Here is a 27,228-nt window from a genome sequence, read left to right as displayed (position 1 = left end):
AGGTTGGTTCAACACAAATCAATAAACATGATTCATCACATAAAGAAGACTAAAGACAAAAACCACATGATTATCTCATGTGATGTTGAAAGGGCTTTCAATAAAATTCAACATCCATTCATGTTAAAAACTGTCAACAGGCTGGGTGCAGTGGCTCATGCCTGTAATCCCAGCATTTTGGAAGGCTAAAGCATGTGGATCACTTGACATCAGGAGTTTAAGACCAGCCTGGAAAATATGGTGAAACTCCATCTCTACTAAAAATACAAAAATTAGCCAGGCATTGTAGCATACACCTGTAATCCTAGCTACCTGGGAGGCTGAGGCAGGAGAATTGCTTGAACCCAGGAGGCAGAGGTTGCGGTGAGCCAAGAACATGCCATTGCACTCCAGCCTGGGTGACAAAAGTGAAACTCCATCTCAAAAAAAGAAAACAAACAAACAAAAAAGAGACAGAGGAAGTTAAACTATTCCTATGTGCATACAGCATAATCCTATATCTAGGAAACCCCATGCTGTCACCCCAAGAGCTCTTTAAGCTAATAAACTACTTCAGCAAAGTCTCAGGATACAAAATCAATGTGCAAAACTCACTAACATTCCTATACACCAACAGTCAAGCCAACAGCCAAATGTGGAATGCAATCCAACGCACAGTTGCCACAAAAAGAATAAAATACCTAGGAATATAGCTAACCAGGGAGGTGAAAGATCTCTACAAGGAGAACTACAAAACACTGCTCAAAGAAATAAAATATTGCTGGCCAGGCATGGTGACTCAGGCCTGTAATCCCAGCACTTTGGAAGGCTGAGGTAGGTGGATCACTTGAGGTCAGGAGTTCGAGACCAGCCTGGCCAACATGGTGAAACCCCATCTTTACTAACAATACAAAAATTAACTGGGTGTGGTGGTGCATGTCTGTAATCCCAGCTACTTGGGAGGCTGAGGCAGGAGAATCACTTGAACCTGGGAGGTGGAGGTTGCAGTGAGCCAAGATCATGCCATTGCACTCCAGGTAGGGTGAGAGAGTGAGACTCCATCTTAAAAAAAAAAAAAAAAAAAAAAAGGAAAAAGAAATCAGAGACTACACAAATAAATGGAAAAAGATTCCATGAACAGGAAGATTCAATATCATTAAAATGGCCATACTACCCAGAGCAATTTATAGATTCAATGCTATTCCCATTAAACTACCATTGACACTCTTTACAGAACTAGAAAAAACTATTTTAAAATTCATATGGAACCAAAAAAGACCCCTAGTAGCCAAGGCAATTCTAAGCAAAAAGAACATAGCTGGAGGCATTATGCTACTTGACTTAAACTGTACTAGGAAACGAGAGTAATCAAAACAGCATGGTACTGGTACAAGAACAGATACATAGACCAATGGAACAGAATAGAGAACTGAGAAATAAGCCTGCACACCTACAACTATCTGATCTTCAACAAACCTGACAAAACAAGCAATGGGGAAAAAATCCCCTATGCAGCAAATGGTCCTGGGATAACTGGCTAGCCATATGCAGAAGATGGAAACTGGACCCCGTCCTCACCCCATATACAAAAATTAAATCAAGATGGATTAAAGACTTAAATGTAAAACCCAAAACTATTTGTAAAAAAAACCTGAAAAACAACCTAGGCAATATGATTCTGGACGTAGAAATGGGTAAAGATTTCATTATGAAGGCACCAAAAAATTGCAACAAAGGCAAAAAAAATGACAAATGGAATCTAATTAAACTAAAGGGCTTCTGCACAGCAAAGGAAACTATCAACAGAGTGAACAGACAACCTACAGAATTAGAGAAAAATTTTGCAAACTATGCATCTGACAAAGGTCTAATATCCAGCATCTATAAACAACTTAAATTTACAAGAAAAAGACAAACAACCCCAACAAAAAGTGGCAAAGGACATGAGCAGAGACTTTTCGAAGGAAGGCATACATGTGGCCAACAATCATATGAAAAAAAGTTTAACATCACTGATCATTAGAGAAATGCAAATCAAAACCACAATGGGATACCACCTCACACCAGTGAGAATGGCTATTAAAAAGTCAAAAAATAACAGATACTGGCAAGCTTGTGGAGAAAAAGGAATGCTTATACACTGTTAGTGGGAGTTTAAATTAGTTCAACCACCGTGGAAGACAGTGTGGCAATTCCTCAAAACCTAGAAACAAATACCATTAGACCCAGCAACCCCATTACTGGGGTACCCCAAAAAATATAAATTGCCCTATTATAAAAACACATGCACATGTATGTTCATTGTAGCACTATTCACAATAGTAAAGACATGGAATCAACCTAAATGCCCATCAATGGTAGACTAGACTGAGAAAATGTGGTACATATACACCATGGAATACTAGGCAGCCATAAAAAAGAACAAGATCATGTCCTATGCAGGAACATGGATGAAGCTGGAGGCTATTATCCTTAACAAACTAACACAGGAACACAAAGTCAGCCACATGTTCTCACTTATAAGTGGGAGCTAACTGATGAGACCACATGTACACATAGAGGGAAATAACAAACACTGGGGCCTGTTGGTGGGTGGAGAGTGGGAGGAGGGAGATGATCCAGAGAAATAACAAATGGGCATGAGTCTTAATACCTGGGTAATGAAATATTCTGTACAACCAACCCCCATGACACAAGTTTACCTATATAATAAATCTGCACATGTACCCCTGAACCTAAAATAAAAGTTTAATAAAATAAATGTTTTATAGACTTCACCAGAGAAGCCATCATGTTCCAGGCTTTTCTTTGTTGGGAGATTTTTGACTACTATTCAATCTCCTTATTTATTGGTCTATTCAGATTTTCTATTTCTTCATGATTCAGTCTCAATAGGTTATATATTTACAGAAATTTATCTATTTATTCTAGGTTATTCAATTTGTTGGCATATGATTATTCATAGTAGTATTTAACGATCCTTTGCATGTTGGTGGTATTAGTTATATCCTCTTTTACATACAGTTTTATTTATTTGAGTTTTTTTCTCTTAGTCTAACTAAAGATGTGTCAATTTTGTTAATTTTTTCAAAAAAATAACTCAGTGTCAGATCTATTTTATTGTTTTTCCAGTCTTGATTTCATTTATTACTGCTTTGGTTTTCATTATTTCCTTCCTTTTTCTGACTTTGGGCTTAATTTTTATTTTTTCTAGTTATTTGAAGAATAAAATTGTATACTTGAGATATTTCTTTATTCTTAATACAGACATTTATGTCTATAATCTTTCCTCTTAGTTTTGCTGAATCCAATAAGTTTGGGTATGTTTTCTTTCCTTTGTCTCGAGATTTTTGTTTTCCTTTAGATTTCTTTTTTAACCCACTGCTTGTTCAAGACAATGTTGTTTAATTTCCACATATTTGTGAATTCTCCAATTTTTTCATGTTATTGACTTCTATTTTCATACTATTATGGTCAGAAAAAAAAAAAACTTGATATAATTTCTATCTTCTGGAATTTGCTAAGTCTTGTTTTGTGGCCTAATGTATTATCTATCCTGCAGAATGTTTCTTGTGCCCTTAAAAAGGACATGTGTTTTGCTGCTATAGTATTACATGTACAGAACACACAGTGTCTGTTAGGTTAGTCTATAATATTGTTCAAATTTGCTGTTTTTTAATTGATTTTATTTCTGGATGATCCACCCATTGTTGCAAGTCGGGTATTGAGTGCCCTACTATTATTATATTACTGTCGATTTCTCCCTTCAGTTTTGTTATTAGTTGCTTTATAAATTTAGGTGGTCCAAAGTTGGGTGCATGTATATTTATAATTATTATACCCTCTTGATAAATTGACTATTATTATATAATAATCTTCTTTGTCTCTGTTGACAGCTTTTTACTTAAAGTCTATTTTGTTTGATATAAATATAGTCACCCCGTACTGTTTTGGTTACTGTTTGCATGAAATATCTTTCCCTTCCTTCACTTTCAATTCATGTGTGTTCTTAAAGCTAAAGTGAGTCTTTTGTAGGTAGCATATAGTAGCATCTTGGTTTTTTTATCTAGTCAGTCACTTTGTCTTTTGATTCAAGAATTCAATCCATTTGCCCAGTTCCAAGATGGCCAAATAGGAACAGCTCCAGTCTACAGCTCCTGGCGTGAGGGATGCAGAAGACAGGTGATTTCTGCATTTTCAACTGAGGTACCAGGTTCATCTCATGGAGGCTTGTTGGACAGTGGGTGCAGCCCACAGAATGTAAGTTGAAGCAGGGCGGGACATTGCCACACCTCACCCAGGAAGCACAAGGGGTTGGGGAATTCCCCTTCCTAGCCAAGGGAAACCATGAAAGACGGTACCTGGAAAATCGGGACACTCCTACCCTAATACTGTACTTTTACAATGGTCCTAGCAAACGGCACACCAGGAGATTATATCCCACGCCTGGCTTGGAGGGTCCCACTCCCACAGAGCCTTGCTCATTGCTAACACAGCAGTCTGAGATTGAACTGCAAGGCAGTAGTGAGGTTGGGGGAGGGGCGTCCACTATGCTGAGGCTTGAGTAGGTAAACAAAGTGGCCGGGAAGCTTGAATTGGGTGGAGCCCACCACAGCTCAAGGAGGCCTGTCTGCCTCTGTAGACTCCACCACTGGGGACAGGGCATAGCTGAACAAAAGGCAGCAGAAACTTCTGCAGACTCAAACGTCCCTGTCTGACAGCTTTGAAGAGAGTAGTGGTTCTCCCAGCATGGAGTTTAAGATCTGAGAACAGACAGACTGCCTACTCAAGTGGGTCCCTGACCCCTGAGTAGTCTAACTGGGAGACATGTCCCAGTAGGGGCCGACTGACACCTCATGTAGCTGGGTGTACCCCTCTGAGACAAAGCTTCCAGAGGAAGGATCAGGCAGCAACATTTGTTGTTCTGCAATATTTGCTGTTCAGCAGTCTCCGCTGGTGATACAAAGTAAACAAGGTCTGGAGTGGACCTCCAGCAAAATCCAACAGACCTGCAGCTGAGGGGCCTGACTGTTAGAAGGAAAACTAACAAACAGAAAGGACATCCACACCAAAACCTCATCTGTACGTCACCATCATCAAAGACCAAAGGTAGACAAAACCACAGAGACGGGGAAAAAGTAGTGCAGAGAAGCTGAAAATTCTTAAAATCAGAGTGCCTCTTCTCCTCCAAAGGCACGCAACTCCTCGCCAGCAATGGAACAAAGCTGGATGGAGTATGACTTTGATGAGTTGAGAGAAGAAGGCTTCAGACGATCAGTAATAACGAACTTCTCCAAGCTAAAGGAAGATGTTCCAATCCATCACGAAGAAGCTAAAAACTTGAAAAAAGATTAGACAAATTACTAACTAGAATGAACAGCATAGAGAAGACCTTAAATGAACCGATGGAGCTGAAAACCATGGCACGAGAACTATGTGATGCATGCACAAGCTTCAGTAGTCGATTCGATCAAGTGGAAGAAACGGTATCAGTGACTGAAGATCAAATGAATGAAATGAAGGGAGAAGAGAAGTTTAGAGAAAAAAAAGAGTAAAAAGAAATGAACAAAGCCTCCAAGAAATATGGGACTATGTGAAAAGACCAAATCTACATCAGATTGCTGCACCTGAAAGTGATGGGGAGAATGGAACCAAGCTGGAAAACACTCTTCAGGATATTATCTAGGAGAACTTCCCCAACCTAGCAAGGCAGGCCAACATTCAAATTCAGGAAATACAGAGAACGCCCCAAAGATATTCCTCGAGAAGAGCAACTCCAAGACACATAATTGTCAGATTCACCAAAGTTGAAATGAAGGAAAAAATATTAAGGGCAGCCAGAGAGAAAGGTCAGGTTACCCACAAAGGGAAGCCCATCAGACTAACAGCTGATCTCTCAGTAGAAACTCTATAAGCCAGAAGAGAGTGGGGTCCAATATTCAACATTCTTAAAGAAAAGAATTTTGAATGCAGAATTTCATGTCCAGCAAAACTAAGCTTCATAAGTGAAGGAGAAATAAAATCCTTTACAGACAAGCAAATACTGAGAGATTTTGTCACCACCAGGCCTGCCTTACAAGAGCTCCTGAAGGAAGCACTAAACATGGAAAGGAAAAACCGGTACCAGCCACTGCAAAAACATGTCAAATTGTAAAGACCATTGATGCTAGGAAGAAACTGTATAAACTAATGAGCAAAATAACCAGCTAACATCATAATGACAGGACCAAATTTACACATAACAATATTAACCTTAAACGTAAACAGGCTAAATGCCCCAATTAAAAGACACAGACTGGCAAATTGGATAAGGAGTCAAGACCCATCATTGTGCTATATTCAGGAGACCCATCTCACGTGCAGAGACACACATAGGCTCAAAATAAAGGGATGGAGGAAGATCTACCAAGAAAATGGAAAACAAAAAAAAGCAGGAGTTGCAATCCTAGTCTCTGATAAAACAGACTTTAAACCATCAAAGATCAAAAGAGACAAAGAAGGCCATTACATAATGGTAAAGGGATCAATTCAACAAGAAGAGCTAACTATCCTAAATATATATGCACCCAATACAGGAGCACCTAGATTCATAAAGCAAGTTCTTAGAGACCTACAAAGAGACTTAGACTCCCACACAATAATAATGGGAGAAGTTAACACCCCACTGTCAACATTAGACAGATCAATGAGACAGAAAGTTAACAAGGATATCCAGGAAATGAACTCAGCTCTGCACCAAGTGGACCTAATAGACATCTACAGAACTCTTCACCCCAAATCAACAGAATATACATTATTCTCAGCACCACATCACACTTATTCCAAAATTGACCACATAGATGGAAGTAAAGCACTCCTCAGCAAATGTAAAAGAACAGAAATTATAACAAACTGTCTCTCAGATGACAGTGCAATCAAACTAGAACTCAGGATTAACAAACTCACTCAAAACCGCTCAACTACATGGAAACTGAACAACCTGCTCCTGAATGACTACTGGGTAAATAACGAAATGAAGGCAGAAATAAAGATGTTCTTTGAAACCAATGAGAACAAAGACACAACATACCAGAATCTCTGGAACACACTTAAAGTAGCGTGTAGAAGGAAATTTATAGCACTAAATGCCCACAAGAGAAAGCAGGAAAGATCTAAAATCGACACCCAAAGATCACAATTAAAAGAACTAGAGAAGCAAGAGCACACATATTCAAAAGTTAGCAGAAGGCAAGAAATAATTAAGATCAGAGCAGAATTGAAGGAGATAGAGACCCCAAAAACTCTTCAAAGAAATCAATGAATCCAGGAGCTGGTTTTTTGAAAAGATCAATAAAATTGATAGACTGCTAGCAAGACTAGTAAAGAAGAAAAGACAGAAGAATCAAATAGATGCAATAAAAAACGATAAAGGGGATATCACCAATGATGCCACAGAAATACAAACTACAATCAGAGAATACTATGAACACCTCTACGCAAATAAACCCGAAAATCTAGAAGAAATGGATAAATTCCTAGACACATACACCCTCCCAAGACTAACCCAGGAAGAAGTTGAATCCCTGAATAGACCAATAATAGGCTCTGAAATTGAGGCAATAATTAACAGCCTGCCAACCAAAAAAAGTCCAGGACAGATGGATTCACAGTCGAATTCTACCAGAGTTACAAAGAGGAGCTGGTACCATTCCTTCTGAAACTATTCTAATCGACAGAAAAAGAGAGAATCCTCCCTAACTCATTTTATGAGGCCAGCATCATCCTGATATCAAAACCTAGCAGAGACATACACACAAAAAAAGAGAATTTTAGACCAATATCCCAGATGAACATTGATGCAAAAATCCTCAATAAAATACTGGCAAGCTGAATCCAGCAGCACATCAAAAAGTTTATCTAGCACGACCATGTTGGCTTCATCCCTGGGATGCAAGGCTGTTTCAACATACACAAATCAATAAACGTGATCCATCATATAAACAGAACCAAAGACAAAAACCACATGGTTATCTCAATAGTTGCAGAAAAGGCCTTCAACAAAATCCAACAGCCCTTCATGCTAAAAACTCGAATAAACTAGGCATTGATGGAACGTATCTCAAAATAGTAAGAGCTATTTATGACAAACCCACAGCCAACATCATACCCAATGGGTGAAAACTGGAAGCATTCCCTTTGAAAACCAGCACAAAATAAGGATGCGCTTTCTCACCACTCCTATTCAACATAGTGTTGGAAGTTCTGGCCAGGGCAATCAGGCAGGAGAAAGAAATAAAGGGTATTCATTTAGGAAAAGAGGATATAAAATTGTCCCTGTTTGCAGAAGACATGACTGTATATTTAGAAAACCCTATCATCTCACCCCAAAATCTCCTTAAGCTGATAAGCAACTTCAGCAAAGTCTCAGGATACAAAATCAATGGCAAAAATCACAAGCATTCTTATACACCAGTAACAGACAGAGAGTCAAATCATGAATGAACTCCCATTCACAATTGCTTCAAAGAGAATAAAACACCTAGGAATCCAACTTACAAGGGATGTGAAGGACCTTTTCAAGGAGAACAACAAACCACTGCTCAATGAAATAAAAGAGGACATACACAAATGGAAGAACATTCCATGCTCATGGATAGGAAGAATCAATATGGTGAAAATGGCCATACTGCCCAAGGTAATTTATAGATCCAATGCCACCTCCATCAAACTACAAATGACCTTCTTCATAGAATTGGAAAAAACTACTTTGAAGTTCATATGGAATCAAAAAAGAGCTCACATTGCCAAGACAATCCTATGCAAAAAGAACAATGCTGGAGGCATCACGCTACCTGACTTCAAGCTATACTACAAGGCTACAGTAACCAAAACAGCATGGTATTGGTACCAAAACAGAGATATAGACCAATGGAACAGAACAGGGCCCTCAGAAATAATACCACATATCTATAACCATCTAATCTTTGACAAACCTGACAAAAACAAGAAATGGGGAAAGGTGCTGGGAAAACTGGCTAGCCATATGTAGAAAGCTGAAACTGGATCCCTTGCTTACATCTTATACAAAATTTAATTCAAGATGGATTAAAGACTTAAATGTTAGACCTAAAACCATAAAAACCCTAGAAGAAAACCTCGACAATACCATTCAGGACATAGGCATGGGCAAAGACTTCATGACTAAAACACCAAAAGCAATGGGAACAAAAGCCAAAATAGACAAATGGGATCTAATTAAACTAAAGAGCTGCTGCACAGCAAAAGAAACCACCATCAGAGTGAACAGGCAACCTACCACATGGGAGAAAATTTTTACAATCCATCCATCTGACAAAGCACTAATAGCGAGGATCTACAAAGAACTTAAACAAATTTACAAGAAAAAATCAACCCCATCATAAAGTGGGTGAAGGATATGAACAGACACTTCTCAAAAGAAGATATTTATGCAGCCAATAGACACATGACACATGAAAAAATGCTCATCATCACTGGCCATCAGAAAAATGCAAATCAAAACCACAATTAGATACCATCTCACACCAATTAGAATGGCAATCATTAAAAAGTCAGGAAACAACAGATGCTTGAGAGGATGTGGAGAAATAGGAACACTTTTACACTGTTGGTGGGACTGTAAAATATTTCAACCATTGTGGAAGACAGTGTGGCGATTCCTCAAGGATCTATAACTGGAAATACCATTTGACCCAGACATCCCATTACTGGGTGTATACCCAAAGGAATATAAATCATGTTGCTATAAAGACACATGCACACGTATGTTTATTGCAGCACTATTTACAATAGCAAAGATTTGGAACCAACCCAAATGTCCAACAATGATAGACTGGATTAAGAAAACGTGGCACATATACACCATGGAATATTATGCAGCATTAAAAAAGGATGAGTTCATGTCCTTTGCAGGGACACAGATGAAGCTGGAAACCATCATTCTGAGCCAACTATCGCAAGGACAGAAAACCAAACACTGCATGTTTTGTCTCATAGGTGGGAATTGAACAATGAGAACACTTGGACACAGGGTGGGGAACTTCACACACCGGGGCCTGTCGTAGGGTGGGGGCACGGGGGAGGGATAGCATTAGGAGATATACCTAATAAAAATGACAAGTCAATGGGTGTGGCACACCAACATGGCACATGTATACATATGTAACAAACCTGCACATTGTGCACATGTACCCTAGAACTTAAAGTATAATTTAAAAAGAATTTAATTAATTTAAGTCTAAAGTAAGTATTAATAGGTTAAAAACTTACTACTGTCATTTTGTTAATTGTTTTCTTGGGTTTTTTTAGCGCCTTTGTTCCTTCTTCCTCTCTTGTTGTCTTGTTTTGTGATTTTATTATCTTTTTTTTAGTATGCTTTGATTCCTTTCTCTTTATTTTTGTGTATCTACTACAGGTTTTTTTCTTTGTGGTTTCTATGAGGCTTAAATAAAATAGCTTATAGTTATAACAGTCTATTTTAAGCTGATAAAAACTTAACTTTGACCACATAGAAAAACTATTCTTTAACTTCTCATCCTCCCGTATTTTGTTACTGATGTCACAATTTACATTTTTTTGCTAAGTTCAAAGTATTATTTCCTTCACTTCTAATTACAAATAAGTTTTACCTTTTATTGTATTTCATTATACAATTTTACATAGTACCACTATTGTTTTAAGCAATAATTAAGCAAATTGAACTACTGTTTTTGAGCTCTATTTTTCAGCATATAGATTTACCTTAAAAAGTACAAATCAAGCACAGTGGTGCAATTTTCCAGGGACTTTCAAATTACTTAAATATTTACAAATATATAACCCCTCTGCTGGAACACATGAAAATTTTGGTGTTGAGAAGAAACACTCCATGTATATGAAATCTTTAAATGTCAACATTTGCACAGTTCCAAATACTCCCGAGAAAGGTCAGTCTTACTGTCATTTACCTCTGCATTTTTTCACACTTCAGTGTATCTTGGGGAACCATAACCTCGGTTACTCGATGTACCACTAATTGCACAAAATATATGTAATGTGTTGCTAATCCAGGGAGAATGCATTGTGTCTTCTTGTAATATCTGCTCGTGGATAATGTCAAATAATTCTTTTATTATGTTTCTGAAATTTGAATTTAGCCCTTCATGGCACTCAACTTGATCTTCTTTTTTTGTTTGTTTGTTTTGTTTTTTGGTTTTTGTTTTTTTTTTTTTTTTTTTTTTTTTTTGGTTTTTTTTTGAGACGGAGCCTCGCTCTGTCGCCCAGGTTGGAGTGCAGTGACCGGATCTCAGCTCACTGCAAGCTCCGCCTCCCGGTTCACGCCATTCTCCTGCCTCAGCCTCCTGAGTAGCTGGGACTACAGGCGCCCGCTACCTCGCCTGGCTAGTTTTTTGTATTTTTTTAGTAGAGATGGGGTTTCACCGTCTTAGCCAGGATGGTCTCGATCTCCTGACCTTGTGATTCGCCCGTCTCGGCCTCCCAAAGTGCTGGGATTACAGGCTTCACCCACCGCGCCCGGCCAACTTGATCTTCTTTAATTAGCCACTTATTTAGTTCAAGTGCAATGCTGCATGCTTGTATGAATTTCCTAAACATGTCTTTCAACTCACTTTCTTAGATGGATACTTGCTAGCTTGGCTGTCATTTAAGAAAGCCCTTGCTTATGCTAATGGACCTGCATTGACCTGCAGGGAAATACAGCCCTGCAATTTAAGTTGGAGCTGAATCATGTCCATGTCAACCGAGGAGCAAAGCTTTTGAAGAATCTGCAGTTTTATCTTTTATTTCATCAGTGGCAACATCAATTGGTTTTAAATTAATCTGCTGTTTACAGTTAATAGGGATCCTCTTCTTCACATAGGGAAATGAGTTTGAAGTTGTCAAGATTTTACGGCATTGCACTGTTCTTCCGTACAACCCTGCTTTTTGCCTGAAAAAGTGTAAGGAGCCACAAAAACAAATCTGCTGATTCTATGATTTTTCAAACTCAGTCTTTCTTTCTGTGAGTTCTTTGTCATCAAAATAAGGCTTCACATAAGTAACTTGCTTGTGAGCATATTTTGGATCAAGCTCTTTGGCATTTACCTTGTCTGTATCCTGAATTATTTTGACATTCTCCATACCAAATTTTTCACCATAAAGTTTAACAAGTCTCAGGGAAATTTCTGAGAGGCCAGTGAGCTTTGGTTCTTTATAGATGTAAAGATGTTCCATCTTCTTCTTCAAAAAAAGACTGGCCATAAAGGCAACCCTGAAGAAAGTGCCTAAAAGTCTTTTTTTTTTTTTTTTTTTGTATGCATAACTTCCAGAATTTTTGTGTAAGCTCCATGAAGAGTTCTATAAACTTGAGTACGTTTCTTAAACCCATGATTTTTCTCATAAATTGGAATGATCAACTTGGAAATCTCAGAAATTATTTCATAAAGTTTCACCTTCCATAAGCTATCCACACATTGTTCTAGCAACTCCAGCAAGACTTCTTCACTATAATGGACATCCATCATCCCAGCATCTTCTTTCATTGCTCCTTCTTCATCTATATTGGGAGTAATTTTCTTGAAGGGTGAACATCCATTAAGAAATTTTTTTTAAATGAAGAAACTCTGCAACTAGAGCTGCTACATGGACATAACACATTGCAGCCTCTGAAAAATCTCCATTTTTTACATGAATGTTGGCCATGCTATCAAGTCAGGTTTTCCTGAGCTCTGGGATACTTGCATAGGACTTGGTTAAGCTACAGTGGAGATCAATTCACATTTCAGGGTCTTTCTCATGCTCCTTCATTTGGACAGTGGCCATAAGAACAATGCAGATTCTCTTGGTCAAGTCTTTGACTTATGTGGGAAAGGCAGTTGCTTTCATAGGTCTGTCACTATTTGCAAAATTATTGATAATGAATAAAGACTCCTGAAATCTTGATCTTCCACTTAGTGTTACATCAGCTATCAGGTGACTTACAGCAATTATTATCTATAGATGTGTCCTCTGAACAGTCTTCCTTTTGGTATACTCAAAGTTGTTTCTCAACAAAAGATACAAAAATGCAGATGTTTCATTTCTGGTTGAGTTAATCTTCAATGTGCAGCACTTTAAAACCTCATAGCAAAATGCAGCACACATGTTTACTCTTCCTTTGAAAAAGTCTGAAGGAAACTTACTGATGAAAGCTCTCAGTGAGGCAAATACATGTTTCAGCAACACTTCAGATTGTCCATTTTTAAGAAAAGCAAGATGAATATCAAACATCTTTTTCATTAATGGGTTGTGATCATCATTATTTAAAAGTTGGGTCTTGAAACCCTGATGGAAAATGACATGGTATCTAGTACTGTTAGGGAAATTTCAGTAGCTGTATTGCCTTCAAGAAGTTCCTGGTGGAAAATGTCTGTTCAGTTGTTCTAGAACTGTGATTAAGTGTACATGAACTTTCTAGGCTACTAAGATGCTGAAGCCGGGTCTGCATTATCCCTGATCTGTTTCAAAGGGCAGGCATGGTTTGTGATTTTTGGTCTATTCTGAAGTGTTTTGACAGCCAGGCATCATGCACCTTGCTATGTTTCTTTTCCCCATATATCTAAAGTGAAACAAGCATACTTCTAAAAGTATAAAGATGTGTATGATCTCCTGAGGAGATACTTTATTCCAGTAAGTTAAGAGAGTATCTTCCGAAATCACTTTTACTATATACAGTTAGCACATCAAGAGGCTTCTGATTTCATACTGATCCAGGCAGTTATACTGGGATACGCTACTCCTTGTAGAACTCTGTCAGGTATTCGCACCAGCTGGAAGTTTCCCGATCTGGAAATCCTGTTGCTCCTTCTGGGATAAGGAAACCTCTTGAATCTTCTCTCTTAATTCCATGTCCATTTTGAAAAGACCCATAAGCAGTGCCTTTGTCAGTGCTCAGACTCCCTCTATTGTCAGGTGAAGTAAAGCCATATGGAAACTCATCTCTGGATGTAGAATTAGGCATAGCTGCACAAGAATACAAGGTAGCTTGACCTGCTAATCGCTGTATATTTTCCAAAAGCACTCCAACAAAGGGGAGGTACAATTGTGCTATTTTGGCTTGTTGGTTCTTGTGCTGGTATCTTGTGTCAAATGCATGTTTTATCAAAATGTTCTTTATGACAGAGATAGCTGTATATCTGATCTCATAATTGTCCTGAAGAGCAATGGAAGTTTCCCTCAGAAGTAGACCAAACAAGAAGTGATGCTTGCAATACTCATCTGATAAACTGTATTCAAGAATCAAGAATCTTGAATACAGTTTAGGTTTTGCAAATGCCATTGGCAAATTCAGAGGAATGTAACGTTCGTGATTGCAGATTGTTTGCAGAAATTCAAACTTGTATTCAGCCAGAACATTAGGATCTTTGGGGCTGAATCCAGATATATAGTCAAATTGAAAACAAATCCTCTATCCATTAGTGTCAAACAGCACTTCAGGAAGCTAGTCAAACTGTAATTCACATTTCTGGACTCATTGGGAATCTCCGCATACAGAATAGTCACATGGTTATTGCAAGAAGCAGTGAATGTAAGGCATGATGATATGCCTCAGGAAATCTCTGGCCTCGGGGAAGCTTAATCTTACTCTCTTTCAACAAGTATGTGGCCATCAACTTTGCAATTATTTCAAAGAAAAACCATGAGTACTTTAGCAATGTGTTTATTGCTAAAAAATCTGCAGACTGTTTCAATAGTGCTATCATCATAGCAGCCAGGGTTTTACGTATCAGCTGGGCCTAAGAAGCACTTGGTTTTTCAGGTCCGAAGCAATACTTTATGAATGATCTTAAATAACTATCCAAGCCTTCTTCATGGCACTTTGATACAATATGTAAGAGAACCATGGTGCAGTTGATAGGAACATCATCTTCATGGATCATATTTGTGAGAACTCAGAAGAGTTGCCTAAGAATTACAGGTAGAAACTGTATCATGACTTGGATGTCCATGGCATGCAAAGACTTTAAGTATTTAATGAGCTCCCCTGGAACTTCTTTGGAGCCTGACTGAATCAGCTGGCAATGATGGAAGAATTTGTGCAAATGCAGATCTTAAGTGTAAATGGTAGATTCTAAGTGGCTTTTAATCTTCCACAAACGCTTTGCACCATCTACCTGTTTAATACCCATGTTACATTGTCTTCTTGATTATCCATCATTCAGATTCAAGTAGCCTGGGGGAAGATTGGCAGAAACTGGCAGCTGCTACCCAAATGTGATGATTATACCATCTTTCAGCAAAGGTACCAAAATTCAACTGGAGTTTCAACTGTGTCTTGCTTTTTGGTTGTTCCCTTTGTGATAATTTCACAACTTACATGATAAAAAGTGAAAAGCAAATGATGTTTTTGATGGAAGTGAATGCGAAGCTCAATTTTAATGTCATCATAGAACTCTGGGTTTTGATTGTGATGCGAGACAACAGCATAAGCATTTGTGGTAAAAACAGACCCTGCAGGTTTTCCATAAACACACTTTAGAGCACTAGCATCACTTTCATCTGAATCCTGGAATTCCATACAGACTGAAATGTTCCTTGCCTTGGCAAATGTTTTCTAGCTATCGTGTTTTAATTGCAAGGGATATACATACAAGTGGTTTTTGTAAATAGTAAATGGATAACAATATTTTGTCATTTCTGGAACAAACTTTTCAACCTCCATAGTAATATTTTGGCACTGGGGCAGGCTTGGAACCTGGGTCTGCAGAAGTAGGCCCAATGCTGGGACAGGCCTTGAATCTGGGGCTGCAGGGACTGACCTGAAGCCTGAGACTGTAGGGGCTGGCCTTGTGCCTGTGTTCACTGGAGCAGGCCTGGTGCTGGGATCCACAGCGAAGTCTGCTCACTACACTCTCCTTCCCTCATGTGGTGGGTCTCTTTCTGCATTGCACTGTTTAAGTTTGGGGGAGCAGTGATGCTGGCAACATGGAACTGTCCTTCCTACCCTCTTAAATGTGCTTTTCTTATTTCCATGCTCTAGCCAGGTGCTGTAATCTCTCATCTGGATTCGTTGGCTCTTACAAAGGTATTTTTGTACATAAGTGGTTGCTCAAATTGATGTTTCTTCAAGGGGATGACTGCTAGAAACTCATATTCTGCCATCTTGCTGACGTCAGCTCCTCTAATACCCAAGACAGCAGATGAACAAGTGTTTTTTTCAGATAGAGCTCCGGACTTGAGGTTTTTTTAAATAGAGACTTCATACAAAAGATCTCCAGTCTGTCTACATTTTCAAACATAGAATCTATAATTCAGTGACTGTCGGGTTCTCAAAAAACTATTAGTTCTTTACCCATCAATCCCAGAAGATTCATTAATCAGGGAATAATTGGGATACATCACCAGGCTAGGGGTTCTCTACCATCAATGAACAGAAGAGGAGGTATATAGTCCCAGCATTTCTCCCCTCATCTTTGTACCCTCTCCTCCCTAGATGATTCTGTTCACTCCAAGGATAAAGGTGGAGAAATCTATTAGAAACAAAACAACATAGCCTGGATAAGACAAATCCAGGGAAAGATGGGTTGTGATGCTTTCCTACTTCATTAACCTACTTTAAATAAAATGTTTAATCTTAAATATGTTCTGATTACTCTGGAATTAAGCTTAGAACCCTATTCCTAAAGAAGGAAATATGGCTTAGAAAAATAACAAATTTATAACCAATCATTGCAGGCACCCACTGGACTTGGAAAACCATAGATGCACAGGAACACTTTGTACTGTTTTTGCAACTTTCCTGTAAGTCTGAAATTATCTCAAAACAAAAAGTTTTAGAAAAAAATTCATAGATCTGAGGTTGTCAAAGGTCTAGGAAATGAGAATATCTAGTGTTTAATTAGAGCTTTTTGCATTGCTAACATATAAATTCCTCTGAACTCTTCCCAATTTTTGGGTAAACTCAACTACACATAAAAATGACAGTGAGAGTGAGCAGTTGAGTCTCACCCCTGGGTAACTGTCATGAAGGAAAGAACACATGTGAAATAGCAAGATAATCCATAAATCGTTCTAATTCAGCAGAGAGTGTAGAGGAATATAAAGAACCACAAGGATCTGCAATCATGGGAACCACTTTGTGTTTCCACAGGATGTAAAATAAAGATTTGAGACAACATTATATGGATATTCAGGAATCAGGCCCCCACAGTGGTTGGCATTTGGTCCACATGTTAGAAGTTCTTAGTTCAGTGTGTTATTTGGTAAATGTTATCTATTGACAGTATTGTTTAAAATTGGAGCACAGGTAGGAAGGTCCATCTGTGGCAACATAGGAAGGAGAAACAGCCAGGACCTGGCAAGTGATCTGCCCAGTAGTTTCTAGGGGAAATACTGGGGAAAGGAGAAACTGCAAAACTCAAAGGATCATCCACGACATTCAGCAGCCTCAGGCAAAATTCCAGAATCAGTTTTTACCAAGATGAGCCTAAGGTGAATTGTAGAATCTCAAGAATAGATAACTCACTAGCTTAAAATTCATGCTTAAAACTTCAGATAGGCAAGTGAGCAAGGAGTTTTTCTGAAGGATACCTGCCGTAGGTTTGCAAGGCTATGAGTGAGGTTATCATTCTATTTTAGAGAGATTCAGTAATGCCTGAATTCTACCACTTACCTCTTCCACATTTGTGGTTCTCAACTAGAGTACCAATGCACATAGGACTCACAGCCAAATAAGAAATAAAATACCAAATTATTAATGCTTGGGCAAGCAAATGATACTCCCTGTTGCTGGTCTTTCCAGTTAAATTGAAAGAATATTATCTTCAAAAAATGGTGCTGGGACAAATGGATATCCACATGCAAAAGAATAAAGTTGTACTCCTATCTCACACTATATACAAAATTAACTCAAAAAGATCAAAGACCTAAATTTGAGAGCCAAAATGTAATAGAGTCTAATTCTAGTTTTTGATGTTTGACTGTGAATAACTTTTAAGCCTCATCCATGACTTTTCCCTTCTTCCACACATCTGGGAAAGCTGATAAAGCTCAGATGCTCTCACCTTTAGTGTCTTCAGGGAATTGAAATTGAAACACATAAGCTCCTGCTTGTGTGCAGTAAACCTCGCCCTGGCCCAATCCCCTACAATAGAAATCTCTAGCCAGTTTCATTTCCTTGCCTTTCAATCCATTTACAGACAAGCTTGAGAAGCCTACCCTGTTTTAACCCAAAATCCTCACAAGTAATAAAACTTTTCACACGGGGGGTGTGTGTGTGTGTGTGTATGATCATCAGTCTTGACATTCAAATCAAATTGTGAGTGGTAATCTAGCCTGTATCTATGGAGTAGTCACAAAAGTTGATACTGTGAGCCAGATTGTATCGATGTTGACCACCACCACTGGGGATCTTCCTTCTCTTGCTCTTAACTGGGTACAAACCATTGCGTGTAGCAGGTAGGATATTTCCTCTGCTTGCTAGCAAGCTTGCACTTTGAGTTGTGCTGTACTACGCAACATGTGTCGAGTCCTACGAAACCTCTGTTAAAAATTTAGCTGACATAGGCCGGATGCGGTGGCTCATGCTTGTAATCCCAGCACTTTGGGAGGCCGAGACGAGTGGATCACAAGGTCAGGAGATCAAGACGATCCTGGCTAACACGGTGAAACCCTGTCTTTACTAAAAATGCAAAAAATTAGCCGGGCGTGGTGGTAGATGCCTGTAGTCCCAGCTACTTGGGAGGCTGAGGCAGGAGAATGGCGTAAACCCGGGAGGCAGAGCTTGCAGTGAGCCAAGATCTCGCCATTGCACTCCAGCTTGGAGCCAGACTCCATCTAAAAAAAAAAAAAAAAAAAAATTAGCTGAAGGAGGTCAGAAGTTTTTATATTTGCATTTGGGGATAAAAGTACAGCATTGGGGCCCTCCATAAAGTGGTCTTGGTTCATGTGTCTCAGGCTGGACCTATCTGTGTATCTTAGAATACAGCTGTACCAGGTGCTGGGTTCGGGTAAAAGACTCTTACCCTGTAATCAGCTGGTTGTATCTCAACCTGGCACTGTCCCCTGGTCTATACAATGCTTTTGGGAAAGACTATACTCTATGCAAGATATACTCCATCAGTGGTTGCTCATAAAAGAACAATCATTACGAAGAGATTTTGTTGTTTTTGTTGTTGTTGTTGTTGTTGCTGTTGTCATTGTTTTTTACTTCAGTGACTCTGGTAGGTGTAAAGACTATCTCACTGTGGCTTTCTTTTTTTTATTGTATTTTAAGTTCTGGGGTACATGTGCACAATGTGCAGATTTGTTATATGTGCCATGTTGGTTTGCTGCACCCATCAACTCGTCATTTACATTAAGTATTTCTCCTAATGCTATCCCTCCCCCAGGCCCCCACCCCACAACAGGCCCCAGTGTGTGATGTTCCTCGCCCTATGTCCAAGCGATCTCATTGTTCAATTCCCACCTATGAATGAGAACATGTGGTGTTTGGTTTTCTGTCCTTGTGATAGTTTGCTGAGAATAATGGTTTCCAGCTTCATCCATGTTCCTGCAAAAGACATGAACTCATCCTTTATTATGACTGCATAGTATTCCATGGTGTATATGTGCCACATTTTCTTAATCCAGTCTATCATTGATGGACATTTGGGTTGGTTCCAAGTCTTTGCTATTGTGAATAGTGCCACAATAAACAAACGTGTGCATGTGTCTTTATAGTAGCATGATTTATAATCCTTTGGGTATACACCCAGTAATGGGATCACTGGGTCAAATGGTATTTCTAGTTCTAGATCCCTGAGGAATCACCACACTGTCTTCCACAATGGTTGAACTAATTTACACTCCCACCGACAGTGTAAAAGCGTTCCTATTTCTCCACATCCTCTCAAGCATCTGTTGTTTCCTGACTTTTTAATGATTGCCATTCTAACTGGTGTGAGATGGTATCTCATTGTGGTTTTGATTTGCATTTCTCTAATGATCAGTGATGATGAGCATTTTTTCATAAATTTGTTGGCTGCATAAATGTCTTCTTTTGAGAAGCATCTGTTCATATCCTTTGCACACTTTTTGATGGGATTGTAAGGTTTTTTTTCTTGTAAATTTGTTTAAGTTCTTTGTCGATTCTGGATATTAGCCCTTTGTCAGATGGATAGATTGTAAAAATTTTCTCTCATTCTGTAGGTTGCCTGTTTACTCTGATGATAGTTTCTTTTGCTGTGCAGAAGCTCTTTAGTTTAATTAGATCCTATTTGTCTATTTTGGCTTTTGTTCCCATTACTTTTGGTGTTTTAGTTATGAAGTCTCTGCCCATGCCTATGTCCTGAATGGTATTGCCTAGGTTTTCTTCTAGGGTTTTTATGGTTTTAGGTCTTACATTTAAGTCTTTAATCCATCTTGAGTTAATTTTTGTATAAGGTGTAAGGAAGGGGTTCAGTTTCAGCCTATGGCTAGCCAGTTTTCCCAGCAACATTTATTAAATAGGGAATCCTTTCCCCATTGCTTATTTTTGTCAGGTTTGCCAAAGATTAGATGGTTGTAGATGTGTGGTGTTATTTCTGAGGCCTCTGTTCTGTTCCATTGGTCTATATATCTGTTTTGGTACCAGTACTATGTTGTTTTGGTTACTGTAGCCTTGTAGTATAGTTCGAAGTCAGGTAGCGTGATGCCTCCAGCTTTGTTCTTTTGGCTTAGGATTGTCTTGGCTATGCAGGCTCTTTTTTGGTTCCATATAAATGTTAAAGTAGTTTTTTTTTTCCAATTCTGTGAAGAAAGTCATTAATAGCTTGATGGGGATAGCATTGAATCTATAAATTACTTTGGGTAGTATGGCCATTTTCACGATATTGATTCTTCCTATCCATAAGCTTGGAATGTTTTTCCATTTGTTTGTGTCCTCTCTTATTTCATTGAGCAGTTGTTTGTAGTTCTCCTGGAAGAGGTCCTTCACATCCCTAGTAAGTTGAATTCCTAGGTATTTTATTCTCTTAGTAGAAATTGTGTATGGGAGCTCACTCATGATTTGGCTCTCTGTTGGTCTGTTACTGGTGTATAGGAATGCTTGTGATTTTTGCACATTGATTTTGTATCCTGAGACTTTGCTGAAGTTGCTTATCAGCTTAAGGAGATTTTGGGGTGAGATGATAGGGTTTTCTAAATATACAATCATGTCACCTGCAAACAGGGACAATTTGACTTTTTTCCTAATTGAATACCCTTATTTCTTTCCCTTGCCAGATTGCCCTGGTCAGAACTTCCAATACTATGTTAAATAGGAGTGGTGAGAAAGCGCATCCTTATTTTGTGCCAGTTTTCAAAGGTAATGCTTCCAGTTTTTGCCCATTCAGTATGATACTGGCTGTGGGTTTGTCATAAATAGCTCTTATTATTTTGAGATACATTCCATCAATACCTAGTTTATTCAAGTTTTTAGCATGAAGGGCTGTTGAATTTTGTCGAAGGCCTTTTCTGCATCTATTGAGATAATCATGTAGTTTTTGTCGTTGGTTCTGTTTATGTGATGGATTATGTTAATTGATTTCTGTATGTTGAATCAGCCTTGCATCCCAGGGATGAAGCCAACATGATCGTGCTAAATGAGCTTTTTGATGTGCTGCTGGATTCGGTTTGGAGTATTTTATTTAGGGTTTTCGCATCGATGTTCATCATGTATACTGGCCTACAATTTTCTTTTTTTGTTGTGTCTCTGCTAGGTTTTGATATCAGGACGATGCCGGCCTCATAAAATGAGTTAGGGAGGATTCCCTCTTTTTCTATTGCTTGGAATAGTTTCAGAAGAAATAGTACCAGATCCTCTTTGTAACTCTGGTAGAATTCGGCTGTGAATCCATCTGTCCTGGACTTTTCTTGGTTGGGAGGCTGTTAGTTATTGCCTCAATTTCAGAACCTGTTACTGGTCTATTCAGAGATTCAACTTCTTCCTGGTTTAGTTGGGAGGGTGTATGTGTCTAGGAATTTATCCATTTCTTCTAGATTTTCGAGTTTATTTGCGTAGAGGTGTTTTTATAGTATTCTCTGATTGTAGTTGGTATTTCCATGGGATCTGGGTGATATCCCCTTTATCATTTTTATTGCACCTATTTGATTATTCTCTCTTTTATTCTTTATTAGTCTGGCTAGCGGTCTATCGACTTTGTTGATCTTTTCAAAAAACCAGCTCCTGGAGTCATTGATTTTTTGAAGGGTTTTTGCGGTCTCTTTTTTTTTTTTTTTTTTGAGACGGAGTCTCGCTTTGTGGCCCAGGCTGGAGTGCAGTGGCCGGATCTCAGCTCACTGCAAGCTCTGCCTCCCGGGTTTATGCCATTCTCCTGCCTCAGCCTCCCGAGTAGCTGGGACTACGGGTGTCCACCACCTCGCCTGGCAATTTTTTTGTATTTTTTAGTAGAGACAGGGTTTCACCGTGTTAGCCAGGATGGTCTCGATCTCCTGACCTCGTGATCCTCCCGTCTCGGCCTCCCAAAGTGCTGGGATTACAGGCTTGAGCCACCGCGCCCGGTGGTTTTTGGGGTCTCTATCTCTTTCAGTTCTGCTGTGATCTTATTATTTCTTGCCTTCTGCTAGCTTTTGAATTCGTTTGCTCTTGCTTCTCTAGTTCTTTTAATTGTGATGTTAGGGTGTCAATTTTAGATCTTTCCTGCTCTCTGTTGTGGGCACTTAGTGCTATAAATTTCCTTCTACACACTGCTTTAAATGCATCCCAGAGATCCTGGTACGTTGTGTCTTTGTTCTCATTGGTTTCTAAGAACATCTTTATTTCTGCCTTCATTTCGTTATTTACCCAGTAGTCATTCAGGAGCAGGCTGTTCAGTTTCCATGTAGTTGTGCAGCTTTGCAGTGAGTTACCTAATCCTGAGTTCTAATGTGATTGCACTGTCATCTGAGAGACAGTTTATTGTGATTTCTGTTCTTTTACATTTGCTGAGGAATATTTTAATTCCAATTATGTGGTCAATTTTAGAATAAGAGTGATGTGGTGCTGAGAAGAATGTATATTCTGTTGATTTGGGGTGGAGAGTTCTGTAGATGCCTATTAGATCCTCTTGGTTGAGAGCTGAGTTCAAGTCCTGGGTATCCTTGTTAATTTTCTGTCTCATTGATCTGTCTAATATTGACAGTGGAGTGTTAAAGTCTCCCATGTCAATCTTAGCCTCCTGCACTAGCAGCAGGAATTTCAAGCCAATGGATTTAGCTTGCTGGGCTCTGTGGGTGTGGGTCCCACCTAGACAGACACCAGAGGGAGTCTCCTGGTCTGCTGGTTGGGAAGGCCATGGGAAAAGCACAGTATTTGCGCAGGAGTGTACCATTCCTCCCAGTACCATCTCTCACAGCTTCCCTTGGCTAAGAACGGGAAATCCCCCAATGCCTTGTGATTCCCAGGTGAGGCAATGCCCCGCCCTGCTTCAGCTCACCCTCCGCGGGCTGCACTCACTGTCCAACCAGTCTCAATGAGATGAACCAGGTACCTCAGTTGGAAATGCAGAAATCATCCGTCTTCTGCATCGATCTTGCTGGGAACTGCAGACCAGATCTGTTCCTATTCAGCCACCTTGCCAGAAAAATGGGGAGATTTTTAAAAAGAGAGAGAGACAGTGACAGAGAAAGAGAGAGAAGAAGAAAAAAGCATCCATTTTGTGGGGGACTGAGATTCACACTCTAAAGAACTAAGGGCTCACCAGAACACTTAAGTATCTTGGTTGCTATGCTGCATATGCCTCTCTCACAACTAAGATCTTAATCTTCAAGGTAATATGAAAAAACACCCATGGCACCCTTGTGGCACAGCCAAGGTGTTAATCCAAGCCTGACTTAAGCCTGGGATCCTTTAATCCTGTAAAACATCCATTGCCATGGGGCAGGTCCCTAACTTTGATGATATCTATTTGAGGCTCTCTGGTGAAAAAAAAGTATGAATATGAGCATGTTGGAGGACTCTCCCTTCTCTCTTCTTGAAACATGTCTAGTAACACCACACACACATACACACACACACACACACAGAGAGAGAGAGAGAGAGAGAGAGAGAAGAAAAAGAAGGAAGGCTGGATACATGAGGAAGAAACAAACTAAAAGCTAACACAAAAGTCCACAGTTTGACCCAGCTGGAAATCGAAAATGTAAAAAAGAATGTATATAACAAAAGATAAAAGGGCATTGACTGGCTTCTGTGCTTATATAACATAGGTTCTGAATTAACTTTAATATCAGCTAAATTGCCCCAATTGGCAAACCTTCATGGATTTAATCAATACCAGGGATCCCACTATATTTAAACAAGGTACCCCCTACACTCCTACAAGAGTTACCAAATATAAAATAGAGGACAAATAGGTGTATGCCTCACTATGGTCATCGAAACTATCACCTTGCGTAAATTATCCACAGTCATCGCATTGACCTAAAATATACCATAGTGGACATGGATGCTCTTACCCAGTGAATAACAAATTAAAATTAAATTAAGCCTTTGGGGCTGGGCGTGGTGGCTTACACCTATAATCCCAGCACTTTGGGAGGCCAAGGCAGTTGGATCACATGCGGCCAGGAGTTCGAGATCAACCTGGCCAACATGGTGAAACCCCATCTCTACTAAAAATACAAAAATTAGCCAGGCATGGTGGCAGACACCTGTAATCCCAGCTACCCAGGGGGCTGAGGCAGGAGAATCACTTTAACCCACTTTATTATCTTTGATGGCTCAGAGTTTGCAGTGAGCCAAGATCACACCACTGCACTCATTCCAGCCTGGGCAACAGAGCAAGACTCTATCTCAAAAATAAATAAAGAAATAAATATCCCATTGGTACTTGACAAAATGTGAAGGATCTTCTCCTCTAGTTAAAATAATTGATATGACCCAATGTAAATTAAAATATTTAATGATTGAAATCTATTTTATAAGATATGTAGAAAAGAGGTGATTATCCTCACTGCTTCTCCATTTAACTGCCTAATTTGGCCTGTATTTGAACTTGGAAAGAATGACTGCTATTAGTATCTCATTGTGGATTACCATAACATTAAACAACATTTGATGGGTCCCCCCCATCAAATCTCGTATACCCATTAGTATTAAAACTATTGACTCTATCCAAGCAGCAATTGATAAATATTTTGTTATTGTAGATTTGACTAATCTGTTCTGTTTAGTGACTACTTTGAGAGTCTCTGAGCTGCAGTTTCTTTTCACCTCAGAAGAGGCACAATACACTTTTACTCATGGGGTACCTCAACGGCCTTAACATCACACACAATCTCGGCAGGCAAATCTTAACTGTATCTAATTTTCTCTAGGGTCACAGTATGAAATTACATTGATGCCATTCTCCTCCAAGCAGATTTGTTAGAAGCACTCACTTGAAATATATACTCATAAAGTAGCTCAAAAAGTGGGGTGAGACATTATCCCATATATATGTAAAGCCTCAAGACTTGAGAGTTCCTAAAATGTATTTGATAAACCAAGGGCCACTCCATCTCGAACACTGTCAGAAAACATCTCTTGAGCCTTGCAGTGCCCACATCTTTTAGTTCTTTATGGGTTCTAAAAACAATATATTCCTTATTTACAGATTTTATGTAAGCCTATTTATGCTATTACTTGAAAATTAGCCTCCTTTAAATGGTGTCCCTCCAACAAAAGGCTCTAGAATCTGTCCAAATTGCAATACAACAAGTATTCTTATTAATGCCCCAGACTTCTTCACTGTAGAAGCTTTAGCAATCTCCTCTCATCTCCTGGAGACTCTGAACCATCCAGTTTCTTTTTTTTTTTTTCTTTTTTTCATTATTATACTGTAAGTTCTAGGGTACATGTGCATAACGTGCAGATTTGTTACATATGTATGCTTGTGCCATGTTGGTGTGCTGCACCCATCAACTCATCAGCACCCATCAGCTCGTCATTTACATCAGGTATAACTCCCAATGCAATCCCTCCCCCCTCCCCGCTCCCCATAATAGGCCCTGGTGTGTGATGTTCCTCTTCCCGAGTCCAAGTGATCTCATTGTTCAGTTCCCACCTATGAGTGAGAACTGCACTCCTCAGCCCTGTGCTGCACACCATTAGAGCAGCAAATTCTGGCCACATCCTAGGCTCTCCTTGAAATAGAGGCTGTCACACGACCTGAGCCCATGAACCTTAATAGCCACCTGCCCATTATGCCTTGGGTCATGGAAGCAAAACCCTGCAAGCTCAGCAGAACTACAGAGACCTCCTTGCTACAGAATGAAATTAAGCCTGAACCTTCTGACATATTTCATCTGTAAAAGAAGATAGCCTCCTCTGTCCTCAATTTTTTACAAGATGCTATAGTGCTGGAGGGGCCCAAACCTCTCCTGGGCCCCTCAGCAATCTGGAGAACTCCAGAGGGTCAAGTGAGTAAACAGTGATGGAGGTTTGTAGAATTTACAGGATTCCTCAAGTATGAGAAAAATGATTCCGGATGGAAGAGCAGAGAGTTGGAAGGAATGAAAAGCAATGAAAATGCTAAATATGTGGGTGAATCTAAGTTAACAGTGATCATACAAATCAATTATAATAATATCTTATGGAGTTTCAAATATATAGAGAACTAAAATTGGAATAACAAAACAATAACAATAACATATAAGTCAAGGGGAGTTAAAATGTTCCAAGATCCTTCCATCATTTTGAAGAAAAGTAAAAGAATAAATTAACCTTAGACTCTGATGAGTCAAAAATGCATGTTGTAATTTCTAGGCTAATTGCTAAAAGAATAGTAAAAGAATGTATACCTTCTAACAATCAGAGGAAAATATGGAACAATAAACATTAAAAATTCAAAACATGAAAGTGGAGAAAAAAGATATAGACTGGATAGGACAAAAAGAAAGATGTAGAGAATAATAAACTTAAACAAAGATGCATCAATAATTATATGAAATGTAAAGTAACTAAATATTCCTATTAAAATACAAAATTGGTTAGGCCAGATTAAAGAAACAAAGTCCAACTATGTGCTGTTTACAAGAAACACATCTAAAATACAAAATACAGGAAGATCAAAAATAAAACACAACACAAAAAGATATACCATCAAACACTAACAGAAAGCTGGTAACTATATTAATATCAAATAACCATAAAGCAAAAAGTATCACTAGAAATAGAGAAGATCACTTTATCACCTTTGATGGCTCAATTTACCAATAAGTTAAAATAATTCTAAATGTCTATATCCCTAACTCCCACCCCTCATTGATAAATTCCCATGGATAAATTAAAGTTCCAAT

General features: G+C 38.9%; 1 protein-coding gene and 1 pseudogene across 1 annotated transcript in view; both read right to left on the bottom strand.

Annotated features, from left to right (window-relative positions):
- LOC105481900 (uncharacterized) overlaps positions 1-27,228 on the bottom strand; it is an 87,926-nt gene that overhangs the window by 26,986 nt on the left and 33,712 nt on the right. The window lies entirely within an intron of this gene.
- On the bottom strand, positions 11,256-18,767 carry LOC105481899 (dedicator of cytokinesis protein 11 pseudogene; annotated as a pseudogene).

Source organism: Macaca nemestrina, chromosome 7 (assembly GCF_043159975.1).
Source record: "Macaca nemestrina isolate mMacNem1 chromosome 7, mMacNem.hap1, whole genome shotgun sequence".
In the NCBI taxonomy this organism is placed as follows: Eukaryota; Metazoa; Chordata; class Mammalia; order Primates; family Cercopithecidae; genus Macaca; species Macaca nemestrina.
This window is presented reverse-complemented; position numbering and strand designations above follow the sequence as displayed.